This window comes from Ptychodera flava, unplaced genomic scaffold (genome assembly GCF_041260155.1).
Source record: "Ptychodera flava strain L36383 unplaced genomic scaffold, AS_Pfla_20210202 Scaffold_29__1_contigs__length_4469600_pilon, whole genome shotgun sequence".
NCBI classification, from domain to species: domain Eukaryota; kingdom Metazoa; phylum Hemichordata; class Enteropneusta; family Ptychoderidae; genus Ptychodera; species Ptychodera flava.
Genome location: NW_027248351.1, coordinates 3,676,083 through 3,694,783, shown reverse-complemented (window position 1 = coordinate 3,694,783; position 18,701 = coordinate 3,676,083). Strand labels below are relative to the sequence as shown.

The 18,701-nt window shown below is 40.4% G+C and overlaps 1 protein-coding gene across 2 annotated transcripts in view; it reads left to right on the top strand.

Annotated features, from left to right (window-relative positions):
• Nucleotides 1-18,203, top strand: part of LOC139127157 (streptococcal hemagglutinin-like) — an 85,983-nt gene extending 67,780 nt beyond the window's left edge. For both annotated transcript variants that reach the window (XM_070693077.1, XM_070693076.1), the window contains exon 15: nt 13,888-18,203. The gene's annotated coding sequence lies outside the window, so the exon portion shown is untranslated. The remainder of the gene's footprint in view (nt 1-13,887) is intronic.
• Nucleotides 18,204-18,701: the final 498 nt, after the last annotated feature.

Sequence of the window (18,701 nt, the reverse complement as noted above, 5' to 3'; positions counted from 1 at the left end):
TTTAATTTGACTTTATGCAGTTTAAAACAATATTTGGTATTTAATTAGATGGCAGCTGTAAGTAATGTTTACACAGAAATTCCTGGCTATAAATAGACTGGTGTTCCGGTTAAGTAAACATAGGTATAGATAGTCCAGAAAAAGTTTCAAATGAAGAAGATTTTTGGGAAAATTTCTTGATTGCTATACTTTAAGAGTAATTTATGTTGTAAGTTTAGTGAAATATGCAATCATAGCTGAACCAACTCAACTCACACAGAGCAAAATTTAGCATATCTTAGGAATACCTTAAGTACATGTAGATATTTTAATCCAAGCTTGAAATTTACAAGAAGTTTTCAAATTGCAGATTAAGTATTTACTCTTGAATGATTCAAATGTGAACTAACTCTGTATCATTGGCAGTATTTTTCAGCCTCCTTTTTTCCTGTTACACTGTGAGAGCATTGCCCGTTCGAGATTTTATCTATGGACCGTAGCTAAGTAGCTACGGTCTCTCTTTTGTCTACGGTCTCTCTCTTGTCTCTCTTTTCGATTTTTGTCCTGTCTGAAAACTTTTCAGCGCCGGTTCTTCAACATGCTACTATACACGCAGTGTCGGTAGTGTAGGCCTCCATCTTTGGTTTTGATGTCAGTCTTTTTCTCAGCATATTTTTCTGTGACTTGTGTTGTGTTTGGTGGTTTTGGTGTGTTTTTCTGCCGAAACTTGAGTTAGAAGAGTGATTTTCTGCCCTTTCTATTTTTGCAGAGTGTTGTTGAGGGAAGCATTTTTCTCAACGTTTGTTTTCGTGTACGCAGGCAGCTTCGAGGCCTGTGTACAAGACTGGTATTCTTTCCGAGGTAGCTAGGGAGTTCGTTCAAGATGGCAGCGATGCGTGGTTTGCAGCTGTCCTTCTCCACTCCATGTCGGAATTTTTCAAGTCCTTCGTCTGAGGAGTCGTCGTTTTTGACGGCCATTCGGATGATTTGCTTCACCAGGCCACGCAGGTATGTAAGTGGTCCGAAATCAGCAGTCTGCGCCACCAAACTGCGCCGGCGCATTTTCAATGTGCGCCGTCAATCTGCGCCCCTATTCTGCGCCGTCAACCTGCGCCCCTATTCTGCGCCCATTAATCACATCTGTCATTGATAAATCTAGAACCAATCGATTTATTAAGATGTTGGGCAAATTGCTTCAACGATCTTCACAGTTGTAAACGGCGTAAGATTACTAAGCAAAAGTGAGACTCGGCCATCTGCAACGATCTTCACAGGAGTTGTCAACGGCGTAAGAATACTTCAAAGTATATACTCTGAGTTCAAAGACCTAGTCGGACTTGAAAGTCCGAGTACCCAGATTTGCGTATGCAGAGTACAATTGCTAACTTAATTTGACCTCCGATCCTTGCGACAAGTGTAAAGAACGTGATATGGTTTCTCCCATATGGCTTCCGCATACGTTTAAAGTAATCGTACGCGGCCTAGCCAGTACGTACGTACCATTATTTACAAGAGAGATATAGCCGTAAATAGAATGCAAATCGTTAGATTTGAGCATAGACCTCAAGGGCAGGGCTCACGCTACCCGATCGCCAGTTCGCCAAAAACTACAAATAATTTCAAATGGCGACAAAAACTTTAGTTTGGCAATTTCATTGGCGAAGGGATGTCTTTAGTTGGCCGTCAGTGTTCTGCCGAGTGCTGCGGGATTCCCGCAAAAAAAAAATGAAAGGTCCGGGTCGAACGACGCAGTCTGCACAACTCTAATCTTAGTTTCCGCGCAGTATCAGCTTACAGAGCTGAGACGTGATGCAACCATAGCAACGCCTGATTTTCATTCTTTAATAAGACCTCTTTTCATTGGCTTGATAAGTTTGGCTCAATCGCGATCTTAGTTTCATTTCGTCACTCATCCCACATGTCCCAACAGCATGTGCTTGCAAGTAAAGGGTAAATGGTTTCCTACCAGGTTCTGAAACGCCGTGGTCGAACAACATTAACTTTTTTCTTGTCTTATCAATCCGGCCCCACAAACTTGCAAGTAAACTAGCACGAGTGCTGACTACATGAGTTCTGTTTTCCAGTCATCTATTACTGCATCGGAAACTGTTCAGCTACGCTGTACTTGGCGATTAGTCTAAAACCCATACTACAGACGTTGGATGTTTCGCAAAAATTCTGAGCGTAATGTCTTTTACCACTACTCCCAAAACATTGCCTGTTTGCTAAAAATTCTTAGAATAGTTTTAGCTGCCATCTTCGGCGTGTACATACGATCGCGAAGCCCTAAGTGCTGCCTTTTCCCGCCATATTTCGATAAGTTTTTGTGAAAGTTTAGCTGGAATATCGTCATGTGAACATTTTTTGTCGCTGACTGAACTTGGTTCGATACCATTCTCGTTTCTGGTTGCATACACATGCCTCGCGTATTGTGATGTGTTGCGACTGGATGCATGGACGTCGATGTAGTAATACTAAGTCATGTCAAGTCGCAGTCGCGTCGTGATCTTGACCCGGTCGAGTACGAAATTAGCCTTAATTTAAAATGAAGTTCCAGGGATTTAACACTAACTGGCGGTTTTAAATCATTGGAATATTCAAAAGCTAAGGATATTAGGACCTATAAATATTGAATGGTATTCAAAATTCGTTTGGAAGTGTCGCACTCGAAGCCACTATATCCGACGAAACGCGAGTTATTTTTGTCATGGTTCTGAAAATTCCCCATCCTCGATATTTAGCCACATTCCATCAATGAGAAACACAGCTATTTCTATGATATTTATCATAGAAGGCACAGTTAAAGAGTTCGGCTCGATATCCGCAGATTTAAGGCACAGGTCGAGGGCGCAGTTACTGTATGGGCGCAGAATAGGGGCGCAGATTGACGGCGCACATTGAAATGCGCCGGCGCAGTTTGGTGGCGCAGACTGTTGATTTCGGACCGCTTACATAGCTCGGCCACGGATAGGGTTACTGGTGAGCCAGGATTGCCATCAACTTTCGAGGTCGGCAGTTATGTTTTATGTTATGGCTGCTGCTGGGTCTCAACACACAGCGACGGCTTTATTGAGTTACAATTTTGGATATTTTGCGGGATTTCCAGTCGCATGCCTCCCTTGTCAATAGTTTTTCCCCATACATTCCTGGGGTTATTTGGGATTTTAGTCGGTTTGACGACAGAATTGGGGTCTTCCCAGCAGTAATTATTTTTCATGTGGGCTGTTTCAAATCGACCGGTTACTCGCCGACAAGGGATCCTGTTTTGGGGGTACGTACGTCTCCACTACAGGCAGCAGGCAGTGCGGTTTCCGCTCCTTCAGTTTTCGTGGACTCAAATCCGAGAGCTAGGCTGTCTCCTTGCAGTCACCTACCATTCATTCGTGCTATTTATGCTATGTTCAGATCCATCACAGACATAATCTTTGGTATAAGGTTTCCTCTTGCATTGTGTTGACACAATTATTCCTTGGTGTCTTTAGACTCAAGGGCATACACGGACTTGCTGTTGGTCATTATGCAGTGCCAAGTCCGTTCGATTCGTTCTTCCAACCTACATGTATTCCCTTATTTCCCTCCCGCCCTTGGGGCTATTGGACTTTGCGTTGCTTGTTCAACAAAAATTGTGGGTTGCCTTCTTTTTGGGAAATGGCAGCAGGTGTTCAGTTTTTATAAGCTGAAGTAACCTGTCTGCGCCGTACATGAGGTTCTGTTCGGTAGGGGATTTTCCTCTCCGATGCAATATTTATTCCTGCCCCTTCTCCCCAGTCTTTGGTGTTGTACCACCTTAGTCAGAGGGGCAAGTTGGCGAATCAATTTTTGAGGGTTTGAATCACTTCTACAGTATAAGTGTATAGTCCTTCCACTGTTATTTCCAACCTCTTGGGCAAGACAATAAGCTTTGCAGAGTTTTTTGTTTTCTTTGCCCTTACTCTAGCTTCTACAAGTTTCCTGGTGCCTTGGCACTGGCTGATGGAAGGGATTTTTAATTGCTATGCATCTTATACAGGTCATAGTCTTCCAGCTATTTACAGTGGTCGCCTCAGAGTATTATAGAGTAGTGATTTCCATCCTTTTATTTTTGGCAAACAGCCAAAATTCATTATCATAACAATAATGTACATTGTTATGGAAATTAGTCATGACTCTATAATTGTTCTATGGGAGAACCCTGTATTATAGACTTACCTTAGTTTAACTTTCACAAATTTGCTCGTCTGTGGGACTGGGAATTTGTGAAATTACTGTAAATCTATCCAGGTCAAATTTGTCACTGGTTAGTACAATCTATTTATTACTCTTCATGTGTAATTTTGATCACAAGAGGGAAAACTATAAAACTTTTATTAGTTTTATTGATATATCACTCCATTTTTTAATATCCTCAGGTTTGCTGCTTCGCAAACTGGATATTATGTTAGTGGATGTTATTCATTTTGCTATACATTTAAATATATATGGGCCACAAGTTTGACCAGCTTGTTAGGCCACAATACTGGTGCCCTTTGGTCTAGTTTCTAATTATTAGGACTGGACTTGTGGAAAATTCTTTTCAGACTATTGTTATAAGAATTTTCTCTTGGGGTTGTCTAACCAAGTCTACTTTCTGAGTTAGTAAGACTTGTCGTTCTAAGGGTAGAAGAGCTTGTTTTCAGGGCTTGACACTCACGCTGGTCCGCAGGCCTGAGGCCTGTAAATTCTAGCTCGGACCAGTAAAAACTCTTCGGAGGTAGTCCATAGACTTTTTAGTCCCGCGGACGCAGTCCGGCGGGGACTTATAGAATGGGTCCCGTCCGTCCGTCCGTCCGTCCGTCCGTCCGTCCGTCCGGAGCCGTTCTCAGACACTACTGAACCGATTTCGTTCAAACTTGGCACATAGGTAATGCACTATGGCATACAGATGCACATCGATTTATTTCGCGATACGACCGAATATGGTCGCGAGGCGGCCATATTTTTTGCGTATTTTCGTTACTTTGAGCCATAACTCAAACATCCATGCACTGATTCCATTCAAACTTGGCACAAAGGCAAAGCCCTATGACCCACATGTGCACATAAATTTATTTCACGATACGACCGAATATGGTCGCGAGGCGGCCATTTTGTTTGCGAATTTTCGTGACTTTGGACCATAACTCAAACATCCATGCACTGATTCCATTCAAACTTGGCACAAAGGCAAAGCCCTATGACCCACATGTGCACATAAATTTATTTCACGATACGACCGAATATGGTCGTGAGGCGGCCATTTTGTTTGCGAATTTTCGTGACTTTGGACCATAACTCAAACATCCATGTACTGATTTTGTTCAAAGTTGGCACAAAGGCAAAGCCCTATGACCCACATGTGCACATAAATTCATTTCAAGATACGACCGAATATGGTATTGTGGCGGCCATTTTGTTTGCGAATTTTTGTGACTTTGGACCATAACTCAAACATCCATGTACTGATTATGTTCAAAGTTGGCACAAAGGCAAAGCCCTATGACCCACATATGCACATGAATCTATTTCACGATATGACCGAATAAGGTCGTGAGGCGGCCATTTTTTTGCGAATTTTCGTGACTTTGGACCATACTCAAACATCCATGTACTGATTTTGTTCAAAGTTGGCACAAAGGCAAAGCCCTATGACCCACATATGCACATGAATCTATTTCACGATATGACCGAATATGGTAGCGAGGCGGCCATTTTGTTGCAAATTTTCGTGACTTAGAGCCATAGCTCAAACAGCCATGAACTGATTTAACTTGGCACAAAGGCAAAGCACTATGACCTACATGTGCACGCCAATTTATATCGCAATACGATCCAATATAATGGCTGCAAGGCAGTCATGTTTTTGGCAATTTTACATGTCTTTGTACCATAACTGTAACAGCTGTGAACTGATTTTGTTCAAACTTGGCACAAAGGCAAATCACTACGACCTGCATGTGCACAAAAAGTAATTAATTGGTCATTTATTGAATGCTGCTCCTATAACTTTCGTTTGCAAGTCACAAGCCTGACTCAAGTTGCATCAATGTCATTCTACAGCTGCCTAGACGCCAAAGATTATAATAAATTAGACAAGCGGGGACTGTGTCATCAACGATGACTTGTTTACTGTCTATGGTTAGTCCAACGGATAAATAGTATTTTTTCAAAGGTTCACGTTACAGTTCCGAACTATGGCTACTTTGGCACTATACAATAGCGTACAGCGGGGCTATAACCAGATAAGGTGACACATCCATGTAACAAGTAGCATTAATTTGAACAAGATTTTATGATAATGGTCATTATGAATGGCTTTGAATTTAATATTTTCAACAATAACAAATACGACAGTAAAGTTTATAATGTGTATTGATAAGATAAATACTGAGCCTTTCCTCATGTTTTTTGGCTTGCGAAAAATAAATAACAAATAGTTGAAAGTTACAGTTGATGGAGCTTTAACTTCTTTCTCTGTTCTTTTGTGCACTGTACATGGTCAGGACCACCAAATTTTATTGAGGACCAGTGAAAACAAAACACTACAGGTCCTTGGACCAGTGGATTATTGGCTGAGTGTCAAGCCCGGGTTTCCAAACACAACCTCTTGCTTGACCTCCGGTCTGCTGTAGGGTACATCTGCATATGGCAGGGATACCCAGGTGCCGATTTACCTAGGTGCCATTTCAGCAATACTCTTGTTTGTTCTCCGTTGCCATTACAATGGAGCTGAGAACTTGTTTTGAGCAGACAGTACTGCCTTTATCACAGCCAGCATAGAAGTGGCTTCGCTACTTAGCAGACCTGTGCGTTTTTCCCAGGGTTTATCAATTATACTGTTTATTTTTGGGAGACTGCACCAACTATTTATTTATTGCATGGGTGTGCAAATCAATCCTACTCGTCCTTTTAGCAGCAATGTGGAGTGCTATTTGCACTAACCACTCTTGTGAATAGTCGATTATTATTGTTTTAATAATAATAATTCAAGAGCTGCTAAAAAGGTCGGGGGGGGGGGCTATTTGGCCAAGACCATTGATCTTTCATTAGTTGGCCTGGTGCAGATTGCAGTCAAGTTAACGGTCACGCTACAATGGAGTAGTATCACTAGCTACACGTAGTGCATCTACTTTGTTATTGTAGGGTGTTTGTCTGTCCTAGCATCCTGTTTTTCTCATAAATTCGGGTTTGCAGACAGTTTTTTTTGTCATCTGTTGGCTTTTCCCCTTTTTACAGGGAGCTCAAGCTACCACTCTCCAGACCTCAGTCAGTGTTAACTGGGGGTGGAGGGTGGGTACATTGCCTGGCACAGTGTGTGGAGTCTGTCAAGGGAGCTCTCAGGGGGGATTTCTCCCAGGCTGTGGCTAAGCAGTCAGGCCCACTTAGACCCATTTTGCATCGGGGAAACTGGTATTTCTGGTTCATGTGGATCTAGAACAGAACAGCAAGTTCTGAGACACCCTTTTGGTCTTTTGGACAGGGATGTGCGAGTATCCTTTCTGTCCTTCTACCACTTCTTGCACAAGGGTGGAGTTGGATGTTCGGGAGGTGATCCTGATAGCTCTCATGTGACCAAATTGGCTATGTTTTTCCTAGTTACTACAGTTACTAGTGCACAGCCATTAGCTATCCCAGTATTCTGTCTTCCAGGCAAGCTATGTCCTCCTCCATATCCTCATCATATCCTCCTTCATGCTTTGGGATTATCAGACAGAGTCTGCAGCAAGAGATTTTCCTACAGTAGACTCTCACATTTCAGAGCACAGACTGGCGTCTTCCACAGTGTCATTTGACGCCAATTATTGCCACCTTCTGTCATCGGTGTGAGGCAAGGGCGGTTAATTTCTCAAACCAAGGCCTCCTGGATTAGCAGACTTTTTTCTCTTCTTGGTCAGAGAGAAGAAAGCGTCTGTTACCACTTTTAAGGCTTGTAGTCAACTATAGGTAACATCTTTTCATTTGTTAAGAGAATCAGTCTATTTCTATTTTGACAACCTTGCTTTGGCAAGACCAGCTTCTTATCTTTGACACCTCAGTGGAGTCGTTCGCTGGTGTTGCATTTTTAGTGCAAGTCCTTTACGTACCTTTACAGTCAGCTGAGTTGACGTCTGCTACCTTCTAAGCTGTATTTTTGTTGACTCTACGACCGCCTTTGGCAGACTGAATTATATGCTTTGCCTATAAAAACAATTATAGCGCCATCGCGTTGTCAGTGGTCAGCAGATAATGTTATTTGTTGACGAAACCCTCCTTTCGGTCGTTAATTCGGTGGCCAGTCACCACCTTCGCCATTGGTTATTCCTAGTTGACCAAGCTGGTGGGCGAGAGTTCTCCAGATAGATTGTTATGTCCTGTCAGAGCTCTCAAGTATTATTTAGAAATGACCAAGGCGAGGAGGGGGAGTCAGACGCGACTCTTTTTTTCCTCTCAGGAAGTCACCTGGTATGTCTTTGACTCCCGCCACTATATCTAGATGGATTGTTGAGACAATTAAGTTTGCCTACTCAGACCATCACAGGAGTCTTTAGTCTAGGCCAGGGTGAATTCTCATGAGGTGCGGGCTGTAGCATCTTCTTGGTCCTTATTCGCAGATGCCTCTATTTCTTAGGTGCCGGCTGCAGTTCAATGAAAGTCTCAGAATACTTTTACTTATATCTCAGGGATATGACATCTGAGTCAGAGGGTATGTTCTCCTCGGGTTCTGTTTGTGTTGCTCTTAGAGTGGCTCAGAACAAGTAAGAACCTTTTTTCACTTATTTCCTATTTCCAAGTCCCGCCTCCTTGGTTTACCTTGGGACTCTGTTGGCTTATGTTGAGGAAAAAGAGGTATATTATTATGACATAGAAACAGTAAATTCCCCCTGTATTTTAGTTTCTATTAATAATACTTACCTCTTTTTCATCAACACCTCCCTCTCACCTTTCCCTCACTTGTGATTTAGAGGTTGCTGTATTTATGAGAGACTTTTTGTTTTACGGGCTCTCTGGGTGTACAGTTTTCGGTGCAGGAGGCTGAATTTTGGCAGACTACGTTTGCGCTAAAGTTCGGACTGACATGTATGCGGTATTGTTGGCAGTTAACACCTGGACAAAATTTGAATATTCAGCGATAAAAGGAGGTATAGAGGTCTGGCTTATGTTGATGAAAAGAGGTTACTACTATTAATAGAAAGTAAATACAGGGGGAATTTTCTGGTTTTTTTTCCAGTGTGTCAGTTACCCAGTATTCCCCACTGTTCATCCTGTTGGGGAGTGGTGCTGGGTGTTTTCTGTAGTGTTTTCTCGTCACTCCCATCTCGATTCAACTTTTAGCTTCCATTTGGTATATGTATATATACCATGGAAGCTATAGGGGTTGATCGGTCATGGCGTCTGTATGTTGTCTGTATGTATGTATGTATGTATGTATGTATGTATGTATGTATGTATGTATGTATGTATGTATGTATGTATGTATGTATGTATGTATGTACGTCCGTTCAATGCCAAATCTTGGGAACCACTGCTACTATTACCTTGCCACTTGGTGTGTAGATGTGTACTGGCCTGTAGATGGGATTTTGTTCAAATGAAGACGTCATCACCAAAAATATGCAAATGAGGTAGATTTTTTGTGAAAATGGATGCAACTGAAAAACTTTACAATTACTGGTTGAATTCCTTTGATAATTGGCATGTTTAGCCCTTAGTCAGACCTTTTGTGATTTTTGCAATTTTGGGCTCATACGTGAAATTTTCTATTTTGTATGAATTTTTTGTTATTTTTCTTTATTTTTGGTCAAAAATCAATTTCTCTCAAACCGCTTGTCCTATTGTTAAGAAATTTGATATAGAGGTTCCTGGAGATGACCTCTATCAGGTTTGTTCAAATCATGAAGAAATTTGCATGCATGTATTTTTGGGGCAATTTTTCACATTTTTGGTCAAAAAATTAATATCTCTGAACTGCTAGTCCAAGTGCTTTGAATTTTGATATGCATACTCATAAGAGTGACCCAAGTCCAATTTGTTCAAATCATAGTGAAACTTGCGTATTCATATTTTTGGGGTAATTTTTTCCCCATTTTTTGTTATTTTCCTCATTTTTATTAAAAATTTGTCTTTTCTTAAACCACTTTCCCTATTGCTGTCAAGATTTTTCTTTGGATGTTTGCAAGGCTTTTAGCTGTTTTATTTGTTGAAATTATGACAAAAATCGTAAAATTGCCATTTTCGGGAAATTTTTTCTTATTTAGTCAAGATAAATTGTTCTCAAAAATTATTTGTCTGATAGCTTTGTAATTTGGTATAGAAGCCCTGTTGGATACTATTAGATAAATCTTCTTCTGAAAGTGTTGGGGAAACCTCTAATTTGTATATTTTAGGTAATTTTATTAATCTTTGACCTTAAATGACCTATACAAACCTAGGATTTGTTGTAGGGCAGTGTTGAAGGCTGTAACATAATTTTGTCATATTGGTGTCAATCTGAAGTAAAATTTGACCAGAAAACAAAGCTGGGTTAATTTTTTCATCACGGACCAATCTTTCGAGCTTTTCCATGTAAGACACACAAGAACTGATGGACACTTGGATCTAGCATAATTCCAGATGTCATAATCACCCCCCACAGTGAAAGGCATTTCACTATTTGTTTATATCTGAATGATAGTACTGATAGCATTAATCGAAAATCTCAGTATGGGGCCAAGTGGAAGGATCAATGCAGAATTAAAAGTTCAGAAAATTGGAACTGACTTTGTCAAAATAACAACACTGACCTATCTAGCTTTTCAGTAACAGTCCTAAGGAATTTGCTTTTGTAATATTCTTGTTCATCTTGTCGAATTTCTCTTGAATCAACTGAATTTAAACCGATGTGAGCACACCGGCCTTGAACATATTTTTTTTAGTGAAAGGAAGTGTGAGATAACGCTGATAGCCTGAGTATCAAAGTCTGCACGTGGGCTCATGTTTTAGCAATCTCTGTGTATGTGTCTGTCTCTCTGTCTGTCTGTCTTTATACACGATATCTCAAGAACGACTGAACAGATTTCAACCAAATTTGGTACACAGGTTCAGATCACAAATGGCAAGAACTGAGAAGGTTTGGGTGGGTGTGGCTTGTATATTAATGAAATTATCAAAGATTTAATTTTTTCAAAGAACAGTTTCCCATAGAGACATAAATGACAGTGTTGACATTTATCAAGAACTACTGCACAGAAGTTCATGAAAGTTCATGCTGATGTCAATCTCATATCATTATGATGATGTTATAAGTGTCATGTCAATAATCTGCTAAAGTGCTAATTTGCATATTTAATGAACTTTTGTAATTAGCCATGTAACTTAGAAACTACTCCACCAAATTTGATGAAACCTGCCACTGGTACAGACCTGATAGACATCTGACTGTACTGTGAAGCATTCTGCAGTGTAAGATTAACTAACTGCTCATTTGGATATTTGATTAAGTTTTGTAATTAGTGACATAACTGAAAAACTACTTCACCAAATTTGATGAAACCAGCTACTGGTATAGATCTGATAGACATCTGATTGTACTGTAAAGCATTGAGCAGTGTCAAGTTATAATGCAATAGAAGATGCTGTGCTGCATATTTCCTATGTTAGAAAGCAGGTTACTGTCTTTCAAATGGAAGCACAGTGTCATTGACACTATTTTTTAGTTGTTGTTGGCGTTTTCTGACTAAACTTCCTACCTTGTGAATCCACTCCAAGGTCAGGGAGGGCTTCAGTCTTCTTTCTCACACAGACTTTTCGTCCTACCATGGTAGGTAACGTTTACATCATACATTTGTCACATTTGTTAACCTTCTACACCTTGTGAGACCACGTTAAGTGGCAGGGGGTTTCTGTTTCAACATCTGTTTAGTCACTTACAATGTCTGTCCATCTGTGGTGGATGTTGTTGTTGTTGCCCAAGATAGACAGTGGAGTGAGAGAGACATGTAACTGGCGGTAATTTGGCCATTTTCTTTGTGTTAAACGGGTATAATCTGGATTTAGTATGTTTATCCTGTTCGGATAACATGTCTCTAATACACTAACAAGCTTAAATTCAGTGGCGGATGACTCGCGCCTTCAATTCACGTGCTATCTCACACTTTCTATATGAGGAGCCTCGAGATAATGCAAATATATGCTCACGTTTTGCCATCTCTGTTACGATAACGTGCGAGATTGTGTGCAGGATTGTTTACAATTTGTTTTCTCACATAGCATTAGCAGATAGTGATATTGAAGCTGTCGATGAGTGGAGCAAAGGAGAAGAAATCCATGTGCAAAGGGGAAAATCATACAAAGTTTGTCTTTCAGTCAACCTACTGGAGAAACATGTAGTCAAAGCTTGAAGGCATTGAAAGATCGTAACACATGGTCCCTGTGTGGAGGGACTGCGTAAAACAATAAAAAAACAATCAGTTTTTTTCTGCCGGCATTCAAAATCACTCACAGCTGGTTGTGGCTGCAGCTCACTTAATATTTTTTCAACTCATGGAGGGCATTCTGTACAAACTTATCTTGCTTTTACTTACTTGGTCTGGTAACAATAAATGACAATATGGCGTCGTTGATTGAAAAGATTGTAAACACAACAAAATTTTCAAACAAAAAATCATTTCAGATATATCAATGGCAGGAAAATCATCTCAATTGTCCCATTCCAAAATAATAAAATGACTATTTGCTTGTGGTTATAGCTTGATTGATATTCAACTTCAGGGAGACAATCAGTACAAAGCTGCTCAGGTACATTTTCAGGTATCAATAAATGACGATATGGTGCTGACGATGACTAAAAATATCGTACAAGAAACTTACCTTTCCCTTGAAAAAATATCCTATATTCTCCTCTCCTATTTCAAATCACACACGCTAGGCAATTCCTAATCAATAAAAGATGATTTGGTTGTATCCAGTGCTACATTGGTGTTTTACCATAGGAGAAGATTGGTACAAATTTGACACATCTGGTCATCGTGATCACATACATTCATTCTGTCAAAGGTGCACAGCTAAACAATGATGTACACAAAGAAGCGACAATTCCAAAGAAACAATACAATTGTAAGCATAAAATAATTTACCAATTTACCCTTGAATATTGAAGCTATAACTAACCAAATATCTTTATTGAAAAAAATGACACCTGTTCTTGGAAGCAAATTTGCGCATTCCCGAGAGAACTGTAGCACACAACTACCGCGAACAGGTCTCAAATATGGCGGCGATGTGACGTCATCATGTAGTACTATTCTAATCGTTTATGTTGATATTTGTTTATAACCCAGATTGCACAAGATAAATGAAGCGGTCCTTTGATGTTTGCCGCAGTTACATGTGCCTCTTACTCCACTGTCTGTGGTTATACAGTTGAGGGCGTGCCATAAGGGTCATAGGGCAATCTGATTAAAATCAGTTGTTGTGATGTGCTAGGTATTTTCGCCCTCATCCGTTGTGGTCGTTTACTTACCAGCGCTCGTCCTCGCCACACTACTTCTGAACCTGCGCCGTAGCAGATATCATTTACATCTCTCGCTACGACTATCCAATCAGAGTGTCTGTTATGTTAGTCTCAATAGAGGAAAGCCTAAAGCGGTGATCAAGTCACATTGTGATTGGTTGAGTAGTTTACTTTAAAAAAAAACGCAGGTTCAGATGTAGTGAGGCGAGGACACATGTACGTTAAAGACCACAACAGATAAGGACAAAATACCAAGCACATCACTACAGCTGATTTTAATCAGATTGGTCATAGGGCTGAAAGGTGAATGGGTATGATTCTCAATTTAACTTGCAAAGTGGAGGCATTTAGTAGGAAGTTCCTAAAAGTCACCAGGTAGGTATTGTATCTTAAGGCATAAATGACAATTCAAAAAATGACATGTAACACATATTTGTTTATTGCAGAGAAACGCAGTGGTCGATCCAAAATAAAGAGGAAGCCATGGTCAAGCATTGAGAAAGCAGCTGTTGCAACTTCAGAATACTTAGAAGAATTCATTCTATTGAAGAAATTACCTGGAAAGCATACATAGAGAAGTGCATTCAAAGTGAACCCTGTTTGGCTCACAGGACATGGAGAAACGTTAGGGATTATGTCAGGAATACATATTTAACAAAGTGAAACTGCTGTTCCTGTTATGCTCATAAGTAAACACCGACTTTCTGTGATATATTACTGTACCCTCCATAACCATGAAAAGCCAGCTATATAACATCTCATTTTCTCCGCTGAATATGCAAATGAATTAGTCTATGTTTAACCCCATGTGTTAGTCCACCCGTCAGTTCTATATTCAGCACTTGACGAGTTAACATGTAGCTGTCATGTTTCCAGAGCTATGGTTTTCATCCTGTGTTGTTCAGCCTCTTTTCTACTGCCACGTTTTTCTGTTCAATCAGAATACTCACCCAGTGACTATATGGATTATTCTCTTCACGAGCTCCTTCCTGCAGAAAATTAGAGCTTACTCCCCTTAATCCTACTGTGATTACGTCACAGTACTCCCTAACTCGCCAGTTACTTTTTCTGCACGCTGAAAATCACACGGTGATTTTTGCTGCTCCGTACTGCGACCGTCGCCACAGCTGTTTGCTCCGTTCAGGAAAGTCAGCTAAGTCATATTTTCCCTTTTGGGTTCCTTTATTACCATTCTAGTGCGTTTTTATACGCTTTTCTGGTGTTTTGGCGATTTTTTATAGAGTTTGATTTTGTAGCAAGTGGTCCCGGTTCTATTCAGTCGCCGGCCATGTGCATGGCTCTTCGATCGAGACTCTTGTAAGTTGGACAACTCTGGCACTCGGCACCCTAAACAGGTTTCCAACAAGTCCAAATACAAGGGCAAAGTGTCTAATAAATCCTTTAAATCACGCTCCCAGCCCTATAATAAAGACGACCGAAAAAAAAAAAACAAGAAACAGTCTCCTCCTTCGGGGTCTTCGGGTTCCGGCTCAAAAGGGCAGCGCTCTGACTCCCCAGTAGCCCTCCCCCGCCTGGGGGGCGTCTTTGTCACTTCACCACCGAATGGCAGACAGTGACAAACAATCAATGGGTTCTGTCAGTGGTCAAACATGCGTTGTCGTCTCTAAAACCGCAGGTCACATTTCCTTGAAATTTGATGTACAAGTACATAGGATGACCCAAGTCGGGGTTTGTTCACACTGCGGTGAAATTTTCACATTTGTATTTTTGTGACAATTTTTGCTTTGTTTGGTCAAAAGTTTCTTTTGAAGAAACTGCTGGTCCGATTAGTTTGAATTTTGGTATGCAGGTCCCTAGGGAAGATGTGAGTCAGTTTTAGTGAAATTATGGTAAAATTTGCATATTTGTATTTTTGAGGATTTCAATTCCAATGAACTTTAATGTCTATACCTCAGCTCTAAGATTGATTTCAATTGCCAGAAGTCTCTTTTGAAGAAACTGCTGGTTTGATTAGTTTGAAATTTGGTATGCAGGTCCCTAGGGAAGATGTGAGTCAGTTTTAGTGAAATTATGGTAAAATTTGCATATTTGTATTTTTTGAGGATTTCAATTCCAATGAACTTTAATGTATATACCTCGGCTCTAAGATTGATTTCAATTGCCAGGTTTCTACTATAAATTCAATTTTAAGATTTCAATGACATCTAGCAGCCAGTGCGCTAAGGTTCTTAATGTTCATATTTTAACAGCTGTTTTTATCTCAAGTTTAAAAATTATTCAGTTCCAATCAAATGCATACAGATGATCTTTTAAAAGGAGTTTTATTGAACATTTCACTTGAATTTATTGGCATAATTTGCAGATTTTATGGAATTGTTCTGCTGATATTAAGGTGTTTTCATGAAAGTGTTTTTGTTAAAATGAAGTTTTAAGCAACTTATTTGAGATTATAGACCAGTATTTGTAAAATTTTAGTGTTGGCATGGTGATTTGTATCATGGAACAGGTGTGTGGATGCCATATCTGATGTAAACGAAAACCAGTATGCAGGTGATGTAAGGTCATGTACTTCTTTTGCATATTAAGTGCCATTGTTAAACATTTGAACACAGTCAGTACTATGAGATAGAAATCAATTGTCAATATGTCACACGACCAGACCTCATTCATTATGGTACAGTATGGATACTGATTATTCAAGATTACTATGCAACATGACCGCCTCATTATTCATCTGCATATGTAATTCTGGGCTAACCAATAGGGCTTGGGCACCGACAATGCTGCTTGCAGCTTTAATTTGTGGGCTGTTTTTCTCTGGTGTCATCATTGGTTTCTTGCCCTATACTGTTACAGCTGATGAAATGATCAGTAGTTAGTTATAAATACAACCTTGTCATAGTTTGTTTAGAACGGAAAGACTGAACATTTCATTCTGCTATTTGGGAGGCAATTGATAAACCGTAGCTGATACATGGGAGAAAACACTAAAAATATATAGATAAATACAGTGACTGGGTCGTTCATGTGTCAATGTGCTAAGGTGATCTACATGCGTTTTGATTTGATTTGTACTCATTGCTGAAGATTTTGTGATATATTGTCAATCGATTTCAGTACACAAGTGCTGCAAGGAAGTCTCTTGATATTATCAAATGATATTTTTTAGTCCCCGCGGACGCAGTCCGGCGGGGACTTATAGAATGGGTCCCGTTCGTCCGTCCGTGCGTCCGTCCGTCCGTCCGGAGCCGTTTCTCAAACACTACTGAACCGATTTCGTTCAAACTTGGCACATAGGTAATGCACTATGGCATACAGATGCACGTCGATTTATTTCGCGATACGACCGAATATGGTCGCGAGGCGGCCATTTTTTTGCGAATTTTCGTGACTTTGAGCCATAACTCAAACATCCATTAACTGATTCTGTTCAAACTTGGCACAAAGGCAAAGCCTGATGACCTTCATGTGCACACCAATTTATATCGCGATACGACCGAATATGGTCGCGAGGCGGCCATTTTTTTTGCGAATTTTCGTGACTTTGGACCATAACTCAAACATCCATGTACTGATTTTGTTCAAACTTTGCACAAAGGCAAAGCCCTATGACCCACATAGGCACATAAATTTATTTCACGATACAACCGAATATGGTCGCGAGGCGGCCATTTTGTTTGCGAATTTTCGTTACTTTGAGCCATAACTCAAAGATCCATCAACTGATTCCGTTCAAACTTGGCACAAAGGCACAGCCCGATGACCCACATGTGCACGCCAATTTATATTGTGATACGACCGAATATGGTCGTGAGGCGGCCATTTTTATTGCCAATTTTCGTGACTTTGGACATAACTCAAACATCCATTAACTGATTCTGTTCAAACTTGGCACAAAGGCAAAGCCTGATGACCTTCATGTGCACACCAATTTATATCGCGATACGACCGAATATGGTCGCGAGGCGGCCATTTTTTTTGCGAATTTTCGTGACTTTGGACCATAACTCAAACATCCATGTACTGATTTTGTTCAAACTTGGCGCAAAGGCAAAGCCCTATGACCCACATAGGCACATAAATTTATTTCACGATACGACCGAATATGGTCGCGAGGCGGCCATTTTGTTTGCGAATTTCGTTACTTTGAGCCATAACTCAAAGATCCATTAACTGATTCCGTTCAAACTTGGCACAAAGGCACAGCCCGATGACCCACATGTGCACGCCAATTTATATCGTGATACGACGAATATGGTCGTGAGGCGGCCATTTTTTTTGCGAATTTTCGTGACTTTGGACCATAACTCAAACATCCATGTACTGATTTTGTTCAAACTTGGCACAAAGACAAATCACTACGACCTACATGTGCACAAAAGTAATTGGTCATTTATTGAATGTTGCTCCTATAACTTTAGTTTTGCAAGTCACAAGCCTGACTCAAGTTGCATCAATGTCATTCTACAGCTGCCTAGACGCCAAAGATTTTAAGAAAATAGACAAGCGGGGACTGTGTCATCAACGATGACTTGTTATTTTTAGTTTATAGACATGTTCAGTAAAACATCATGGCCATATTATTGGCCACACACGAGCAACTGATATCCTGTGAAGCTATTACAAGATATCTGATATCTGATGTCAGGTTGATTAACTCTTTGTCATTAATTTTGGTGATCATACAGATGCTTACTGTTCCACATGGTAAAATGTTGTTCAAGAAGGTATAATGAGATATTTACTTAGTTTGGTCATTGTATCAAGTTTAAATTTGGAATAAAATACACAGAAATACCAATTCTGAGCTTTAGTTTGTAGTATTTATCATGCAGTATACACATATTGACTGGCCATGAGGGCAACAGCATACGTCTGTAACGCGAGGGACTGTGAGTCACCCCCAACACAGACTGTTTCCCGAGGCCGAAGGCCAAGGGAAACAGTCCGTTTTTTTGGTGACTCACAGTCCTGAGGTGTAACAGATGTATGCTGTTGCCCGAAAGGCCAGTCAAAATGTTTTTTGTAACACACCTCATTCGCAGTCATGCATAAGAAAGCAGGACCGAGAAATATCTCCACTTTCATTTCACTCGTCCGGGGACGGCATGTTTGTTACTTTCCAGTTCGGGCATGCCCAATATGTCATTTTTGAAGCGCTCCGGCATCATTTTTTGGAACTGATGCCCTGTGGGCAACAGTTCCGACAACTGATGCCTGATGACGACGTTTACATGGATCAGCGCAAAAGAATGCATACCACGTGACTATCAATTGATGAATGAGAACACAGACTGCG